The 18,752-nt window shown below is 37.0% G+C and overlaps 1 long non-coding RNA gene across 1 annotated transcript in view; it reads left to right on the plus strand.

The window, feature by feature from the left end:
* Positions 1 to 8,133, plus strand: part of LOC139045769 (uncharacterized) — an 87,938-nt gene extending 79,805 nt beyond the window's left edge. Inside the window, exons 2-3 of the long non-coding RNA XR_011504858.1 lie at positions 6,299 to 6,381; positions 7,840 to 8,133. This is a non-coding gene — a long non-coding RNA (uncharacterized lncRNA). The remainder of the gene's footprint in view (positions 1 to 6,298; positions 6,382 to 7,839) is intronic.
* The last annotated feature ends 10,619 nt before the right edge of the window (positions 8,134 to 18,752 follow it).

The following is an 18,752-nucleotide window of genomic DNA, read 5'->3' on the forward strand; positions in this document are numbered from 1 at the left end:
GTTCAGTAAATGAATCATCCCATCATTTGAATTTTGTTTTTTTTACTTATATGTTTTATTATAACTAAACACAATACATGTTTTCATATGAAATACACTGTGTAGTAGAAAGTCAACCACTGACTTCAAGAAACATGAAGTATATTTAGCAACATAACATCACCAGTGCTCAATGGTAACCAACTAAGAGATGGTGTCTTTATTTCCTAGGACTGTCATGACAAAACATCACAAACTGGGTGACTTAATTAAAACCACAGAAGTTTATTCTCTCCCATTTCTGGAGTCTAGATATTTGAAATCAAGGTGTCAGTAGGATTTGCTCCTTCTTAGGGGCTCAGATGGAGAGTCTATTCTACGCCTGTCTCCCAGCTTCTTGGAGTTGCCAGCAATGCTCGGCCTTCTTTGTTTGTAGATACATCATTCCTGTCTCTGTCCTTGTCGTCACATGGTGTTCTCCTCTCTATGCGTGTCTGTGTCATGTTAGTGCAAGTGTTACATTACTACAATTAGAACATGGTATTTTCTTTATGCGTGTTTGCCACATTAGTAAGGACACTAATCATATTGGATTTAGGGCTCACTCTAATCCAGTATGACCTCATCTTAACTAATTACATCTGCAAAAAGCCTATTTCCAAATAAGGTCACATTCTGAGGTTTCAAATGGACATGAATTTTCTGGTACACTATACAACCCACAACAGATGGTAAATAAGGGTTCTTCTACTTACCTGAAAGGCAAGCTTATCCAGAGTGGTGTCTTTGAATATTTTATTCCACTATCTACTTAGTCTGTATTTTGCTCTTCTGCAGAATAGTGAGGTTTGCATTTACTTTTAGGGTGCAACAAGTCACATTATTGAGAGCTGCTTTACCAATCTCCAGACTCTTCCTTGTAAAACAGCACAAGAAGTCAGTCACATGTCCAGTGCCTGAGGTTCAGATTATAAAATGCACTCTTTGTTTTGGTTTAAAGCTATGAACCTGCAAGTCATGTCAGTAGACAGAACAACTTCCAAAATAGGCTTTAGAGAACTAAATATCTCTTATCTAGATCTACTTAGTAAAACTCCTAGTAAAGAACTAGGAATTAAAAATAAGGCATATCCATTGAAATTGGTGAAAAAGAATCATTCTACTTGGTGGTAAACATAAAGACATAGATATTAAACACACACACACATACACACAAAACAGGAAATAGGGTCATTCTCATAGCTTGTACTATTTTATTTCAAGAGAAAATATTTCATATTCAAATTACATAATTTTATACCTGTTTAAAAAATCAAACTCACTTACTCTTTAGTTCCTTGAATCTCAGATTCTTGTCATAGAGAGTTTTCAGTCATTCTAGCTAAAATTTTTTATCAAACCTCCTTCCTCTCGCCATGACATATGCTTGTAGTTTTATTTGGTCACATAATAAAATAACTTGTGAATATGACTTAGAAGCAGCCTGAAGTAGCAATTAAGAGTATTGACTCTGGAACCAGATGGCTTGCATTCAAAGTGAAGTCCCGCCACTGTGTGAATTTGGGCCAGGTACTTGACCTCTTTTGAGCCTTAGTTTCTTTATTTGTAAGACGTGGATGATGAAAATGATACATTCCTTATAAGAATATTATGAGGATTAAATCAGTTAATATCTCTAATGCTTATGCATTATGGAGTATTTGTTAAATAACCAAACGTCTGCTAGAGCAGAGGCTCACTGATAATGGTTCTTGCATCTCACATCTCTGTTATTCTCTATAGCACCAAACATCATGTTCTGCACTTAATAATATGCAATGCAATATTTATTTGGATACGATATAAATTGAATTGAGGTGAGTTAACTACCCCTGGCAAAATTCCCCTCCCAGCATATGGATTGATTTTATCTAGGGGCAAGAGGAATGTCTATCCTTCTTGGAGGTTTCCAGTGCTTTGTGGGGATAGGAAACCAGCTGATCAGTGCTCATTGAGCATAGCACTTCACATTTTGAAAAGATCTTTTGCAAATATCTCTCCCAACTTCTCTTGCCCAAGCTAGATAATCCAACTCAAAACGTATATTCTCTTAGAGACTTTTAGATTAACCTCAGAAATATATCCCTTCCTCTGTGTTCCCCAACATCATTTTGTGTTCCGTAAGAATATGTTTGATAAATGTTACCACAATTTGTAAAACTGGAAGGCATGGTAGGATTGTCCAGGCTGGTGGTTATTGCCAGTGCTGCAGATCACAGTCAACTTGGACTTTAGATTTGTCTTTTAATACACCTAACTGGGGCCCATCATCAGAAATGTGGATTATATAAGGCAGTAAAGTAATGGTTTCATGTTTGAATTCTGAAGTCAGATAGGGCAATATAAATTATGGCTCCTTCCACTTGTCACGAGAGTGATCCAGACAGTGCTCCTCAAATTTTACTGTCCACACCTATCACCTGGGGATCTCTTGAAAATGCAGATTCTGATTTAGTAGGTCTGTGGTGGGGCTCAGGATTTTCATTTCCAACAAACTTCAGCTGATGACAACACTGATCCAGAGAACCATTCTTTGAGTGTTAAGGACCTTGAAGCTCAAGGTTTAATATCTCAAAATCTCAATTTCTTTTTGTGTAAAATACATGTGTTGTGAAAATTAAAGATATAATGTATAGAAAGAGCCTTTATCACATAGCCTCACACAGTAAGTGTTAGCCAATTTTGTTAGTATCATTATTCAGGCCAGCTTCATGGGCTAGGACATGTGGAGTTGCACAGAGCTCTGTCTTAAAAGGGCTCCATTTTTGGTTTAATGCTCTATTGTTGCCATCTTGAATTCTTAATAATTTTATCTTTGAACTTGTGTTTTATATAAGTGAGGTTCAGTGGGACAATGGGGCATGCACGTGAGGAGAAGAGATACTAGAAACATGAATTATCACCAACATTTCTAGCCAACCATTTACATTTAAAATTCACAAGGTACCAAGAACACAGAATTCTGATGGACCCAAAGTACTTAAAAGTACAAGGTAAACTGTTCCATCTATGACTGAGTAAATGAGGCCACATTTTCCCCAAGAACCACACTTTCCATTTGAACCATAACTTGCTTTGAATGCAGAATGAAGACAATTGCAGTCTAAGAATCATGGACAATTTAGGATCCCTATTACATCCTCTTACTCGAGTTACTTCCTTGTATATTAGCTAATCACTTATACTGAAAATAAGGCCTTTGAAGGAAAGGGAAAGATAGGGCAACCCATAGTTCTTTTTTTAATTCTATCTTACTTATCATCAAGCCAAAGGTAGAGAGTATTGGTAGAACATACGCATAGCAAAAAGTGAGATGCAAACAGTTCAGTTAGTTTCGTGTAGTGTGGCTACTGTTCTGGTAAGAACAAAATTTTGGTGATTCCACAAAGTTAAGTGCCTTCATATTTGCATTTAAAACTGGCATTGTGGAATATAAACATGAGTGGTAAACGACAAGCTAATAATTTAAGTTTAATTTTTCACTAATTAGAAGGAGATTAAATGGCAAATAAAACACACCATGACAGACTGAACGAGAGACCATGGAGTCAAGGAAAAAACTTTATACTTTAATATCTTTAATGGGTACTTTTCCTCCTTTTGAACTGGAGGTCTCTGCAAATTCATTTTCTGCTGAGCCCCACAGATTATGTAGCAGGGTCTGCCATTATTATTATAATCATTGTCATCATGTCTAGGCTAGGGCATCAGGTGGAAAATCCCTGATAACACTGGAAATAATTTTGCAAAATTGCTATTCAGATCAGGAAATTTTATCTGATCTATAGTTGAGCACAATTCCTGTCCTGTAATTTATTGCTAAAACCAAGAGTATTCTTTAAATTGCACAGATATTATATCCTGAAGAATGTCAGATTAATTATTTATACTTTATTCATATTCTTCTCCAGGAAGAAAATATCAACACAATGTTTATTCTATCTCATCTCATCTAGAATGGTCTTTCGCTTCTTAAATGTGTGTATTATTTCAGTTGACCACACCTGTGACACAGACCATATTCTCACCTGCATTGTAATTACTCACAGGGCCTCAACTCCCCAGTTATACTGAGCCTTGAGGGCCTTCCCTGTAGCACTCTTCACATTGGATAGAAGGTTTCCACACAATGTAATCTAGTCTTTTCCTGATAAGTGAATGAGTGAATAGGTTAAGTAATTGAACAGACTGTGAACCCATTTTAGTAATTACCAAAGGAAATGGGGTCAGATCCTGAGGCATTACGTTAAATTCTAGTTTTGACTGCATTTATGCTTTCACCAGAGAGAAAGCAGCAATGTGTCAGTTTTCATAAAGTGTTGTCTTCATCTTTCTGGAATGGGGCTGTTTGATTCCACTATTCCAATTTATTATTGTGAGATAAATAATAGTTCTTATAATTAAAAGTGAATAGGAAGACATTGGACACAATTTCTAAAGGTAAGAACAGCCTAAATTGGTCCTCAACTGATGCAGCTTATGCCCTATTTAGACATTTTTAAATCCATATAGTTCCATCCCAAGCAGCTAAGACTTTCGCCCCATATACTGTGCTGCACAATTGACTCACTGCCTTGTGTGTGTATATATAGGGGGAATTCGCTCTCCTCTGGTGCTCCATGTATCATCTGGTGCTGGAGGCAGTGAGAATACAACATTGATGGACCAATGGGCTGATCCAATATGGCAAATCCTATATTCCTGCTTGGGTACAAATGAATAACCTCATATATTTCTGCACACATTCAACAAAATGATGAAAGAGAGAAAAAAACAAATGGAATTTCCTGATCATTGCATTCCACTTTATTTCTCTGTTTTAACTTTGTAAGTGAATTCAATGTCTGTAGAAAGCAATTGATGGCTCTAAAAGAAAAGGAAAGAAAAATGTTAAAGCCCCAAACCACAATTTGAGCACTGTTCAGCTTGGCTCTCTTCTCCTGCTGGAATCCTCAGCTGGGCCTCTCATCTTGCAGGCTTCAAAGGTCATCTCAAAGGCCAAGGGATTGTGGATTCTGTAGGACAGGGTTGCAGCCCTAGGTCTGCTGGCTTTTATTACTAGGAGGAGCAAAGGAATAAAGACAAAGAGGGGTAGGATTGACTGGGTGTATATGAAAGAAAAAAGTGATGCTTCAAATTGTCTCCAAACCTCTCAAATATCTCTTCTAAGGGATCCATACCAATCATTTACCTTCTCTGCAGCCCACCCTATACATACTTTCAACTTCGAACTTTCTAGAAGGTCCTGCAATTTAATTTCTCTGCCTATCTTATTCTTGTGCTGTATATTCTCCACGTCCTACCTCCTGTATGAATTCTTCCTTAATCAACCCAGACCACAATATTCCTTTGTCACTGTGAGTCTCTGAAGGATTTATTATATATTACTTGTTTGTCATCATGTTACTTTGCACTTTAATTTTTATTTTGCACAAATGCATGTTTCTTCCTATTAAGTAAGTTAATTAAGGGAAAACTAAGCATATTTTATCACCTATAGTTCCTGGCAGTGCCTTTTACCTAATAAGTTCATACTTAATATTTGTTAATAAAAATTACTATCACCCTTAAAATAAGTATATGTAGCCCATCTGTTTTACATATATATATATACATATATATATATATATATATGCCTAAGCTACTTTCTTCATGTATTTATATTTTGAATATTTAATAAAGAGATAAAAAGTAAATCAGTTGATTCTCTTTATTTTGATACTTCTACACTGGCTGAAAATAGTTGAATGACAGAGCCTGTATTTCTGTATTTCCAAGTGACAAGGTCTACAAGCACTCCCCTATTCCAGGAGCAGTCATTCTATTGAGTATCAAGGGCCAGAAAGCCTGGTTCCAACTTGATTATATCGAGGTAGGGAAAAGAGGAAGAAGGATAAATCTATCCATCATAACCCAATCAGCCAATTGAAAAGATGGGGCGTATTAACCAGCAAAGCAGACAAGAAGGAGCAGGACAAATGTGCAAAAGGCCCAGGGGGCATAAACAATATATGCAATGGAAGGAGGCAATACTGCAGAAGGAGCTCAAAAATAATTGAATGCGAACGCTATACATAAATCCAGATGAGATTCAAACTGTGACCTTGAGGTGAAAAGGCTCCTTAAACTGCAACCAAAGCTTTCTATTCTAAAGGGATTAAATCTCTGAAAATCATTCTCTTTCTTTGCATTCATGTTTCACACTTTGTAGTGCTGGCATGAAAAGGGCAGATACATGAGCAGTTCAGTGTTTACTGTCTTGTGTTTCTTTTCTTTCCAGATAGCTGGTATCGGCTTTACCACAGATCAGAGTGGGTGAGCCTTTTTCACCTTCTGATTATGGTTTGTCATCGTCAATACCAGGTTAGTAAGCTTTCTAATGGAAATTACCAGTGCACGGAAGAATGATAAAGCAATCTGCTCAGGTGGGAGAAGCATAGGCTCGAGAGCTCAAGTCGTCTTTTCTAGGGCTCATAATAACTATGAAAGCAAATTTAATAAACTTTTGCATGAAACTTGTAACAGAATATGCTTAGATTCTATGGTTACCATTGCACTGCGAAATAAAGAATACCAGAAAAGAACTAAAATGGTCAAACACAGGCTAGGCAAGGCTCTTTGCTGACTACTTTTCTGTGGCCTCAGCGTAACATTCAAATCTAACTCTTAAGACAGTGTTGCCTGTGGCATTTACAAGTTTGATTTTTTCCTTCCTCACCAGACAGGTGGCAATGATCACAGAGCTCACACTTATTTAGAATGGCAGCTACCACAACAGACAGCGGTTTCTTAGTTCAGAGGTTGAAAAAATTAAAGCTACATTAGGAGGAGGAAGGATGTACTCCCAATGGGCAATATTTATAATAAGGAGAAGGCATTTTTCTACCCCCTCTACAAGAATAACAAGGAGGAAAAATGAATCCCAGCAATGATTCTCAAAATGGCAAGATGTGGGCAGGACTTAAGAAATACACCTTTCTAATTCCCAGGCAATTTATGTGTGTATGCCTAAGTATCCAATTAGCAGGCACAGATGCCATTTTGCCTTAAAAAATATAGGGTTTTACAACTGCAAACCAGCTGTGCCCATAAATTTCACCAATCACTTTGCAGAGGTCTACCAAGAGTTTAGACTTGAACATCATGGAATTTATTTTCCTCTGCATTAAAGTAATCAAAGATTGTTTGGCATTTTTTTGTCTAATAAAGTATTTTCCTCAAGGAGGAGAAGGAAATCACAATACGTGTACAGTGGTAAGCCTCACAAAAACCAGTGGAGACAGATGATTTCTGATCCATGAAAAGCCTGCTTTCTAAACCAGCTCTGGCCAGTGGAATTTCTCCCAATGATAGGAGTGTTCTATATCTCCACTGTCCATTACAGTAGCCACTCGGCACATCTGGTGATTGCACACTTGAAATATGGCTAATACGATGTGGGACTGTATTTGTAATTTTATTTATTTTAACTAGTTTAAGCCACATGAGTGGTTACTATATTGAACAGCACAATTCAAATCTTTCCTGTTGTTAATATGTCAAAAAATTAACTATTGACAGTCTGAAATCAAATGGACACTTGCTGCTTAATAGCCATGTGACTTCCTACAAGTTAACCTGTGTCAGGCCATTTTTCATGTGGTAGATGCCAATAACAGTGGTTCTCTCAGTACTGCTGGATGGTTAAATGCACAAAGTATAAGTTAATTGACCTCTTGCCTGAAACAAAGTAGGTCTTTAATCAGTGTTTTTGTGTCTTTATTTTGTCTTTACCTCCTTTCTTTCTTTCCTTTTTTCTTCCCTTTCTTCCTCCTTTTTTAGATGCCAAAGAAGAACCAAAAAAAGTAGCAGTTGGACAGTATCCTTGATAAGGAATATTGTTATACCTGTCGTTTTGCTGAGTGCATTGTTCAAAATCAGAATTTTGCATGAAAGTTGCTTACCCTCTAGCCTAAGTCATACTCAACAATTAGGAAACAACATACAACACAGCCAATAAACTGTGCTTAGTTCTCTTGTTGTTTTTTTAATTTGTATTGAAATTATGATAAAAAGAGAAATTATTTGGAGGCTCCATGAGAGAAAATGATTACCATTGGACCTGGAAGAAAAAATACAGACAGTGAAATGGTAAGATTATAAAAAAGAAAATAGATGAAGAAACAAAATAGAAAATAACTCAATGTAATGAACTTTACATGATGGTACATATTTTACAGTGTTAGTCTCATTGTACTTAATAAATGTTAGAAAAGTTTAATACCCAACGTTTAGGAATTTATATGTTCAAACGAAAGAATTAAGCCCCCTGTGAAGATGTGATTCAAAGGAGACAATAAAAACTGCCAGCTCTCCTGTCCTCCTGTATCATTCCTGCTTGCTTCCTAGCTATTTTGGAAGAAGACACATCAGCCAACGGCTCGTTTTATCTGGTGTGTTCTTTATATTCACCACCTCTCCCCCCACCAGGTTCTACTTTTTTTATTCTCTTTGTCTGCTCTCTACCTCTTTTCTTTTCAATCTCACTCTTTTTTGGTTGCTTGTTTGCTTATTCATTTGACTGCTCTATTTTCCTGATTCATTTTCCCTGGGTGTGGTCAACATCATTTAGTGGCCTGATTTCAAAGATCCTATTTAGCACTTGACGGGGATTGGGAGAAAGACTTAAGTTGTTGTTTTGTATATGAAGTTTATGCTTTGATTATGAACCCACAGGAAAGTGGATCATTGAAATTAGCTATGTAACTAAAAGCCACTAGAAAACCATTGGCCCATTTGGCTGCAAATGACTTTTAACAACAACAAGATAATACTTTTTTATTTTCTTTTCGAGGAAGATTAGCCCTGAGCTAACTGCTGCCAATCCTCCTCTTTTTGCTGAGGAAGACTGGCCTTGAGCTAACATGGATGCCCATCTTCCTCTACTTTATATGTGGGACGCCTAACACAGCATGGCATGCCAAGCGGTTCCATGTCTGCACCCGAACCAGCAAACCCCTGGCCACCAAAGTGGAAGGTACAAACTTAACTGCTGTGCCACTGGGGCAGCCCCAAGATAATACTTTTTTTTTTTTTCACTATTTTAAGGACATGTGTTACACTAATGCACATTTTTTTATAAAAAAGTTGGGTAGAAGTCATGCCTAAAGTCAGGAAATGGACTTGGGAAAATCCAGGGCCTGAGGTTCACTTCTAGGGATCTCAGACTGTTGTTTCCTGAAGTTGCCTTAGTGCAGAGGCTCCCAGAGCTTGTCCTGCCCACAGACCTAGAATCGGAGCTGCCAGGGCTTGGAGGGAGCACAGCTAAGTGCACACACATTTCTAGCTCCACACCAGTTTGCAGACTCAACTGAGCCCTCCACTAAAACCTTCATTCTGAAAATTCTTAGCAAACTGGTCCACTATGGCCAAAGGGGTTTCTATCTGTACTGTATATATATATGGTATATATTGTACTGATATATCCAAATCTTGGGGATCATTTTCAGCTGAAGTGCCTCAATAGATTTATCTAGTATTTTATATGAACAGTAAATAATCTACGTTCTTTAAATATTAATCTGTTTTATGAATATGTGATGATTTTTAAAAGAAGCCTATTGTTGTATCTATGACAAGATGCCTGATAGGGTTGTCTACATGGGGACAAACTTCCCTCTGTAGACAAAACTTTTCTTCTGATTATCTTTCCATTCATTCATCTGTCTGTGCCTCTAGCCTTGCCTTTCTAAACTATCTATAGGGTCTCTTGATTCTCTCTGGATAAGATGTCACTGTTAACAAGCAAAAGGACAAAAGAATAAACCCACATTCCTCACTATCAGAATCATCCTCACAGAATGAATGTTTCTCTGGACCTACAAGATATAGTACAGTTAAAATTGTGTCACTGTTGTGCCCAAAGATCTAGGACAAAGTAAGCATTTTACTATTATAAGATAACACTTAGCACAGAATGAAAGCACCATAATATTCCTTTCAAATTTTCTATTATTGCTAGGGTAGTTCCTTATTCTGTTTTTCTCCAGTTTTATCGAGACATAATTGACATATAGCATTGTTTAATTTAAAGTGTACAACATAATGATTTGATATACGTATATATTGCAAAATAATTACCACAATAAGTTTAGTTAACATTTATCACCTCACATTGTTAACAAGTATTTTTTTTGTAATGAGAGCTTTTAAGTTTTATTCTCCTAACAACTTTTAAATATAATACAGTATTGTTAACTATAGTCACCATGCTGTACATTACATCCAGAACTTATTTATCTTATAATGGAAGTTCGTACCTTTTTGACCCCCTTCACCCATTTCCCACACCTCTGACCCCTTGCCTCTGGCAACAACTAATCTGTTCTCTGTTTTTATGAGTTTGCTTTTTTTAGATTTGTTATTTAAGTGAAATCATACAGTATTTGTCTTTTTCTGTCTCACTTTTCACAGAGCATAACACTCTCAAGGTCCATCCATGTTGTTGCAAATCGCAGGATTCCCTTCTTTTTTATGGCTGAATAATGTTTCTTGGTGTGTATATCCCACATTTTCTTTATCCGTCCATCTGCCAGTGGACTCTTAGGTTGTATCCATGTCTTGGCTATTGTAAATAATGCTGCAGTGAACTTGGGGGTGCAGTATGTCTTGGACATAGTGATGTCACTTACTTTGCAACCTAAGTATACACCTAATGAACAATTTAGATTGGGCACCTCTAGGGAGAGAAAAGGAACCCCAACACAAGAAGCAAAACAGTTAGCCAGCATTTTGCAAAAGTCTGGGAGAGAATATTCCTTTATAAATAAATTGAATAGAACATGCACCCACATGTAAATATGGGAGCTTAAAACAAGTGGCTCACAATTTAAAGAATAATTGAGATATTTATGTGGTTAGTAGCAAAGGCCCTGAAACAAGAGAATTGCTTAATAGTGTAGACTGGCATGAGGTAAAAGCAGAGTGTGATAGACAAAAAGGGTCAGGAGCTCAATGACAAGAGGATCCCGTCTGGCCCAGAGAAACATTGTTTCCCATGGTGCACAGGTCCAAGGGTTCTCCCTGAAGTTCCTAGGAAAGCATAACTAGCACCTATCCCAGAACCCCTCCACAGAGCCTTTGCATTTAAATGGACACACTTTTTAATGCCCATACGTTCCAATTAACTCTCAGCTATTAGGTTCAATGGTTCCCAATATATTTTTATAGTTTTCCTAAGTTCCAGATTAGAAAAATCTAATACATTGAGAAGATCCTATCTGACTATTATTGTCAAAATCTTGGCGTTAATCGCAAACCTGGGTGAAAAGCATCTGTCCAGACATGGTTGAATTCTAAGTGCTCTTTTTCTGCTTTGACCTGCTACTCATTATAGATGACCTTTAGGGACGAATGGGCAACCCTACAGGAGAATATTTGTTAAGACCAAGCATGGAAAAGTCAAGAAATAAAGAAGATACCAAAAATCAAAATAAATTTTTTTTACTGATATTCCCTGATATTTGCATGATAATTTTTATCTATCCATATAATTTTCCTGCTTCTTATTCTATCCATTTCTTTCATTACCTCTTGGAAAGAGATGCTGCAAACACTATTTTCCTCATCTGATTGATGCGTCAACTAATGCCTAGAATAATTAAATGGGGTGCTTGTTGTGCCTTAGCATGAAGGTGGCAGAGAGGAAACTAGAACTCACTACCTTTTTCCTAATGTAGTTCTTACCCCCAGTAGCCTCATATGTAATTGCGCAGGTAATGCAAAGGAGCAGAATCCTATTAGACTTTAGGTAAGTGGGGACCCTCTCTTAGATTCAAATCAAAGAGTGTCTGTATAAATGGAGGCCCTTGTTTTTAAAGTCTGTATATCCCTTGGTTTTCTTTTGAAGAAATCTTTAAAATGTGCCCTTGGTATCCTTGGTGCTGACTGTTGGGAAGTTTCTAAGAAAGACATTGTTATTTGTTATGTTCAGGAGGATTTGTGGAGGGATAAATTGCATACACATAGTGTGATGGCATCTGGCATTCAACTGTGACTGCTGTTGTGCACTTCACAACATGTTTTATGTGGCTGGGAACATTTATAGTAAGGTCAATTAGGTTGCAAAAATGGAGAATCGCAGCTGAGGGATGCTTAGTGGAGTGCAGTGGTGTTTGGCAGGGGAAATGGAACTGATAAACCTACACGTACTTGGTCTTCCAGCTGGTGGGTGGTCCCAGCCATGTTGCTGGAATGCTACTGAATTCAATTCAACAAATATTTATTGAGTAACTAGATGGTACAAAGCCCCAGGAAAAGTGCTGATGGGGTGGCAAGGCAGCACAAACCATGGCTCAGGTCTTAGAAGGTTTCCAATAACAATAGATCTCAATATCTAGCGATGATTTCATGATCACCATATGCCAGACATTGTTCTAAATGTTCGACATGTATTAACCATTGTAATGTTCATAACAACCCTATGAGATAGGTGCTCTGAGATCCCTATTTTATCAATGAAGAAACTTGGTTGGTGAGGTATGGGAGTCACAAATTTGGTTGGTGAGATATGGTCCCCTTTTCATATTGTCCCCTTTTCTGGGCATATGATGGAGTTGCATTTCACTGCCACCTTGAAGTTGGCCATGTAGCCATATGTCTTGCTTTAACCAAAGAAATGTGAGTAGCAGAGATACCTGTCACTTCTTGGGAAAATGTTTAAGAGCTACTGTGTAATTCTCCTGCTACCATGGTACACACTGACCTTCGGGATGGTGGAGACTCTGTTAGCCTGGGTCTCTGAGCAAGTATGAATGAGAGCGGAGACCTCACTGACGTAAAATAGACATAAAGTAGAGTGTCATTTAACCCTCTGAGATTATAAGGTTGTTTATTATGGCAACATAGCCTAGCATAGACTAGCTAATAAAGGTAAAAGTAAGGATAACAGACATATGAAGTTAATTGAACAAAAAAAAAATAGCACATGATAAAGTCCCAATGAAAAATAGCAATAATAAAAGCAGCTACAATTTATTAAATTCTTAGGAAGGTGCTAAGTTTATTACATACATTTTCTCATCTCTCATACATTTTTTAAGCAATAGAAAACAAACCTGCATAACTGTAATCCACATTTTACAGACAAGAAGTGGAAGCTCAGGCAGGTTAACTGTACTACTTAAGATGACACAAGAAGATACAGAACTATGAATAAAACCAGGTCTTTGTGTCTCCAAAGCTCACACTACCTACAGAGAGGCTGGAAAGGACCTCAGACAACCTTATCCTTCAACTCATCTGCTATAGAGTTCAAATGATTGTAAGCCTCTTTTCTTTCACCCCTCCCTCCTTCTTTCTTCCCTACATCTTTTTTCTTCCATTTTCTCCTTCTCTTCATTTCTTCCTCATCTTTGTCCTTTAATTCTTCTCTTTCTCACTCCATTTCTCTTTTCCTAATTCTTACGTTCTTAATTTTTCTGGATATCCATTGTTCATTTTCTTCATGCCAATATAAGAGGCATAGGACTTTCTTCAAGTTTGCCTCCTCATTGCTATAACTTCTAGTGGGTAGAGGCCAGAGAAGTTACCAAATATCCAGGATATTTGGACATCCTGATGCAACAAGGAGATATCCAGCCCCAAATGTCAATAGTGCTGAACTTGATAAACCCTGCTGAATGATCAGTAGTCTCATCACCAGCTCTTCTCCTTCAAGTTTGAATCTGGGACCGCCTGCCATACTTAAAGTCTCTTGGTTAATCAAAAATTGATTTCACCTCTTCCACGGTAGGAGGTAACACTTTGTTTCTTTCTTCCTGAGTCTTCAGTCTCAAGGGATTCCCTGCTTGTCTCTGTCCACACTCTGATTCTGGGTAGAGGAGGGTACATGGGATCTTAAATTCTAGTTCAATCCTTCTAGTAAGATCATATTATACATTAGAATTCTCAGATTTGTTGGGGTTTTTTGGTTGAGGAAGATTGGCCCTGAGCTAACATCTGTTGCCAATCTTCCTCTTTTTGCTTGAGGAAGATTGTTCCTGAGCTAACGTCTGTGGCAGTCTTCCTCTATTTTGTATGTGGGACACCACCACAGCATGGCTTTATGAGCAGTGTGCAGGTCTGTGCCCAGGATCCAAAACTGTGAACCCCGGGCCAGCAAAGTGGAGAGTGTAAACTTAACCACTATGCCACAGGGCTGGCCCCTAGAATTCTAAGATTTTAAATCTCTACTGATATTCTTGCTTTTACGAAAATTAGGCCCACAGAAAATTATGTCAGTAAGAGGTTCATCTTCAATGGAACAACAAATATCAAAATATCTTACATTTGGAAAATGCTACAATAAAATTAAACAGATTTCTTTATATAGGGGTTTTTTTTTTGAGGCTTTAATATGCAATATGTCTTCAGAATCTACAAGTTGGAAATGATGTATGAGTATTTTTCAATATATTTTGTCACAGAACTTTTTTTTCCAAGAGCATCTTTCTGGACTCTTGCTCTGTAGTACATAATTTGCAAATTGTGACTCATGTAACTTCCTCAGTTGACTGAGGTCTAGAAAGTGAAATGACTTATTCCAGTTTAAAGGGCCAACGCTTACAAGAGCTGGACTCTGAATCTAAGAATGCTGACCCTAATTCACTGTTCTTTTCAACACATGTTGGATAATAAAATGACATATCAATTCCAGTTCATTCTCATATTGCAAGAATTTCCATTTAATTCAATCATTTCTTGGAAATCAAAATATACACACATTGACACAAGGATAACTATGCTACCCCCTTCACACATTTTTTCTCATGCAATATTTAGGTTTACAAATGTTTGTTAACACATTTATCCAGGGCTAAAATATCTATAATTTTGTTGAGACTTCCCTTCACATTATCTCTTATGCAAGAATTATACTTATGCTGATGGATTTACCTAGTTCTATGAACCCGTAATATTTTATATTAATATAAGAATTAGTTGAGAATTTTTTATAGTGGAGTGTACCTTATTTCACTAAACCTTCTGGTCTTCCTTTATGATGTTCTGGATCATTAAACATAGGTTATTATTACCTTATCTTGGGTCCATTGAAAGCAGAACTTAAGACAAGGAATAAAGGTGAGGAAAAAGAGAAAGGGAGGCAAGAAGAGATGGGAACAACACAATGCTGTGTATCCTTGTGTGGCCACCACTTTACCATGACCTGCAAAGAACTCTGATTGTCTTTTTACTCATTCTAGCTTCCTACATTAACCAACATGTGTTGCTTAATTTGGCAGATTTATAATCTTTAAAATTTCTCAAGATGTTCCACTCTATTTCCAAATTCAAAGACCAAATTTTGGATTTTCCTGTACCTGACCAGAGCTGGACTTGATTTACCCTTTTTCTGAAATTTCTAAGCATTACATATATATATCCCTTAAACAGTTCAGTATATTTCATGTTTTACGACAGGATCTTCTTTAGACAAGTTTCATATTCCCGTTAGATTATAAAAGCCTTATCTGGGCAACTATGTTGCCTTTTAAAATCTTTGTATATCCCACAACCCCCGAATAGGGCCTCACACACTGTCCATCTTCAATATAAATTTGCTAAAGAATTGTCTGATAAACTTTGTTTATATTTTCCTTCAACATACAAATGTACAGGCTTTCTCTTTTTCCAATCCTGACCTTTTTTTTCAGGAAATTCTTAACACCTGTTGCTGGAAGGCCATTGAATAAAATTCAAGTAAAAAAATTGTTTTCCTTACATAAAGCTTTAAAAAATTTTGCTGAAAGGAATAATGTGAGGTAGTTACAAGTACAGCAGACCAATGTTTCTAGTCTTTTCTCTGATGCTAATTAGCTAAGCAACCTTGAGAAAGTCATCTTACCTTGCTAAGCCTTCATTTTCTTATCTTTAAAATGAGCTATAGTGTTTTCTATATGAGCTACCACACAGGACTGTTTGAAAGAACAAACACTATCACATAAATACATTTTGGAGAGCACTATATAATTGCAAACACTATCATGAATAGAAAATAATAGTGTCTCTGAGTGGGGCAGTACTTTGAAAACATTTAGTCCTGTCCTATCACGTTAGTGATGAGGAAACTGGATATTAGAAGGTTATGGAACTTGTTCAAAGTCACAGAACTGGTTGACGCTAGAGTCAAAAAATGAACGCAAAGATTGAATCACCCATTTCTATTTCCTCTAATACTCTACTCCCAGAACCAGATCACCTGATCTCTTCAGATTATCAAATTGTTTCTATTTTCCCATTCCCAATGCATTCACTTTCTATGGCTAGTGATTATTCTTTCCCGAGTCCTTGAAGAGGTCAGAATCACTATGGTGGCCATTTGTGTAGACTCTCTTTACCCTTCAGTAATTCTAGGCTTCTAAAATTTGACTCTAAACTGGTGTCCTGGCAAGGTCTCTGAGTGGCTACGTGCCCATGTTGGCTGGCGTCTTCCTCCTCTGGCTTGTGTATACTCAGCCAACTTGCTTTGAAAATCATAAACAGGCTCTATGAGTTTTCTGATTTGATAACTTGCCCTCACACTTCATGCGAGTTGGTCCTTCAGGAGAGAAAGTGCCTCCCAGCTCTGTGTGTGTTAGTACAACAGAGGTAATTCTCGTGCCCTGCAATTACCACTGCCCAAGTTAGCTCATGTTGTAAGCCTTGCCAATACTCTGGGATATTCTTTGGTAATTTGTCACTCAGGTATTCCCAGAGATGGAAGATTAGTTCCAAGTTCTTTTAATTGTGTAATACAGTGCATGGTATTTTAAGAAGCAAAATTAAATATAATTTTTCAACAAATTCCGGACTCTGACTCTTAGGCAAGATTTTTTTTAACATACTACCGTACTTTACTGTTTCTTATCATTAGAGCTGCTATTATGTTCGAGAACGTGAAAAATGGAAATGATTCATTCATTAACTACTCAATTTGTAGTTTTTCTCATTCTTGAAGAGGATATTATACTAGCTGCCTTTGAATCTCATCAACCTATTATTTTCTTCGACAGTGAAAAAAAAGTCAGAAAATCCAAGCGCTTTCTGTTGGCCATAGTCAGATGAAACTCATATATACAAAATGGAATGAAAAACTATTTGAGGCAGAAGGACAGGCATCATATATCTCATCGTTTTATTTGCCTTCCTTGGTCCTCCAATAACTAGTCCCAATTTTGTTTTGCATCATCTATTCCCCCAAAATACGCTCCTTAGGCTTTTATATTTATAGGTCCTTCTTTCCTTTTCATTCTCTTTATGCTCTTTTTTCCCCCTTTTTCTTCCTTCCCCAATTATTCTGTGGAGGTTTTTATTTTTAACCTTTGATAGCTCTATTTATTTGAAAACAGCCATTCACCACCTCCTCTGGAGAAGTACAATAAAGTGCAAAACCATTATCACAAAACTGTTTCTCAAAGTTTTGTCACATCCCAGACAGTTTCATGAAGATATGCTGAAAGGATTCGTTTTCTTTCTTTCTGCTTTGGGGATTGCTAAGGGCAACAGGCGATCCAGAAAGAGATTGTAAATCATGGATTATTGTGACACATCTTATTTGTTTCTGGGTGTTTTGTTTTCTTTGGGCCAAAAAATTCAAAGTTTTGTTCAAAACTATTTTCTGATGTCCTGTGCCATGAGAAAAAACTATGCATGTTTTCTTGCTTGAAATCTTGAAAACTCTCTAAATGATTTCCAATCGCAGGTCAATGAGCGCTGCATTAAGTAGCTAGAGATTTTGATTTAAAAAATCAAGAGTTTGTAGAGTATGTGAAAGACAACAATTTCAGAAGCCTGTTATGAAGTAGAAAGAAGGAACTGGAGTCAGCCAAGTAGATCATCTAAATGTACTGATTCTAAAAGGACACTCGTTGTGCTATGTCTCCTCTTAGGAAAGCTGTGGTGTTAAGATGGGCCACTGGGAATTCTATTTCATGACTTTACTCTGACATTCTTGGTCTCTGGTCAGAAGTCCCAACAGTGCAGAGACTCAGTTATCAGGGTGCTTGCAATGATGGAAGATGTTTGGATTTATTTTGAGTGGAAGATGATTTGGTTTTGATTGTTTATTTGTGTTTTAGAAAGCTTGATGGAGGAGCTTGAAGATACCCATGATGAGCATTAATCCACGCATCAGCAAGTTGGCGCTCTAGAGGGAGATCAAGACTAAAAGCATAATCCTTCCCTACATTTTACTAAAATATATACATTAAGCTCCTAAACGAGGGCCACCTTGTGGTGGGACCAGAGAACACAGTGCATAGTGAAAAAAAAAAAAAAAAAAACAGAACCCAAAACAATTCTTGACCCCATGGAGTTTAGGTCTAGTATCATAAATAAGAAAATTTTAAGTAATCCTTACTTTTCAGAGGGAGCTGAAGGAAAAAGAGTCAGAGGGACAGAAAATAAAAGAAAAGTGACATGGGATCCATTGAAGGGAGTGTGATGAATAAGCAGTGTTTCAACTGTATTCACCTTTGACAGGGTGTTTTAGGAAGGTGAATATTAAGAGCGAGATCGAAGTCAGAGAAATTAAGTAGACATACTTTGTCTTGTGAAAATACAATTCTTTGTCCATACTAAGAAGATTCTATCAATAATGAAAACAACTATCCATAATATATCACAATTCTCTAAAAGATATTTACAATAGAGATTGTTTTTCTGAATTCATGGATTCTTTTTTTCTGCATTCCTTTGGTGTTTATGTGCGAGTATACATTTTATCCTATACTATCTTG

This window comes from Equus asinus, chromosome 7 (assembly GCF_041296235.1).
Source record: "Equus asinus isolate D_3611 breed Donkey chromosome 7, EquAss-T2T_v2, whole genome shotgun sequence".
NCBI lineage: Eukaryota > Metazoa > Chordata > Mammalia > Perissodactyla > Equidae > Equus > Equus asinus.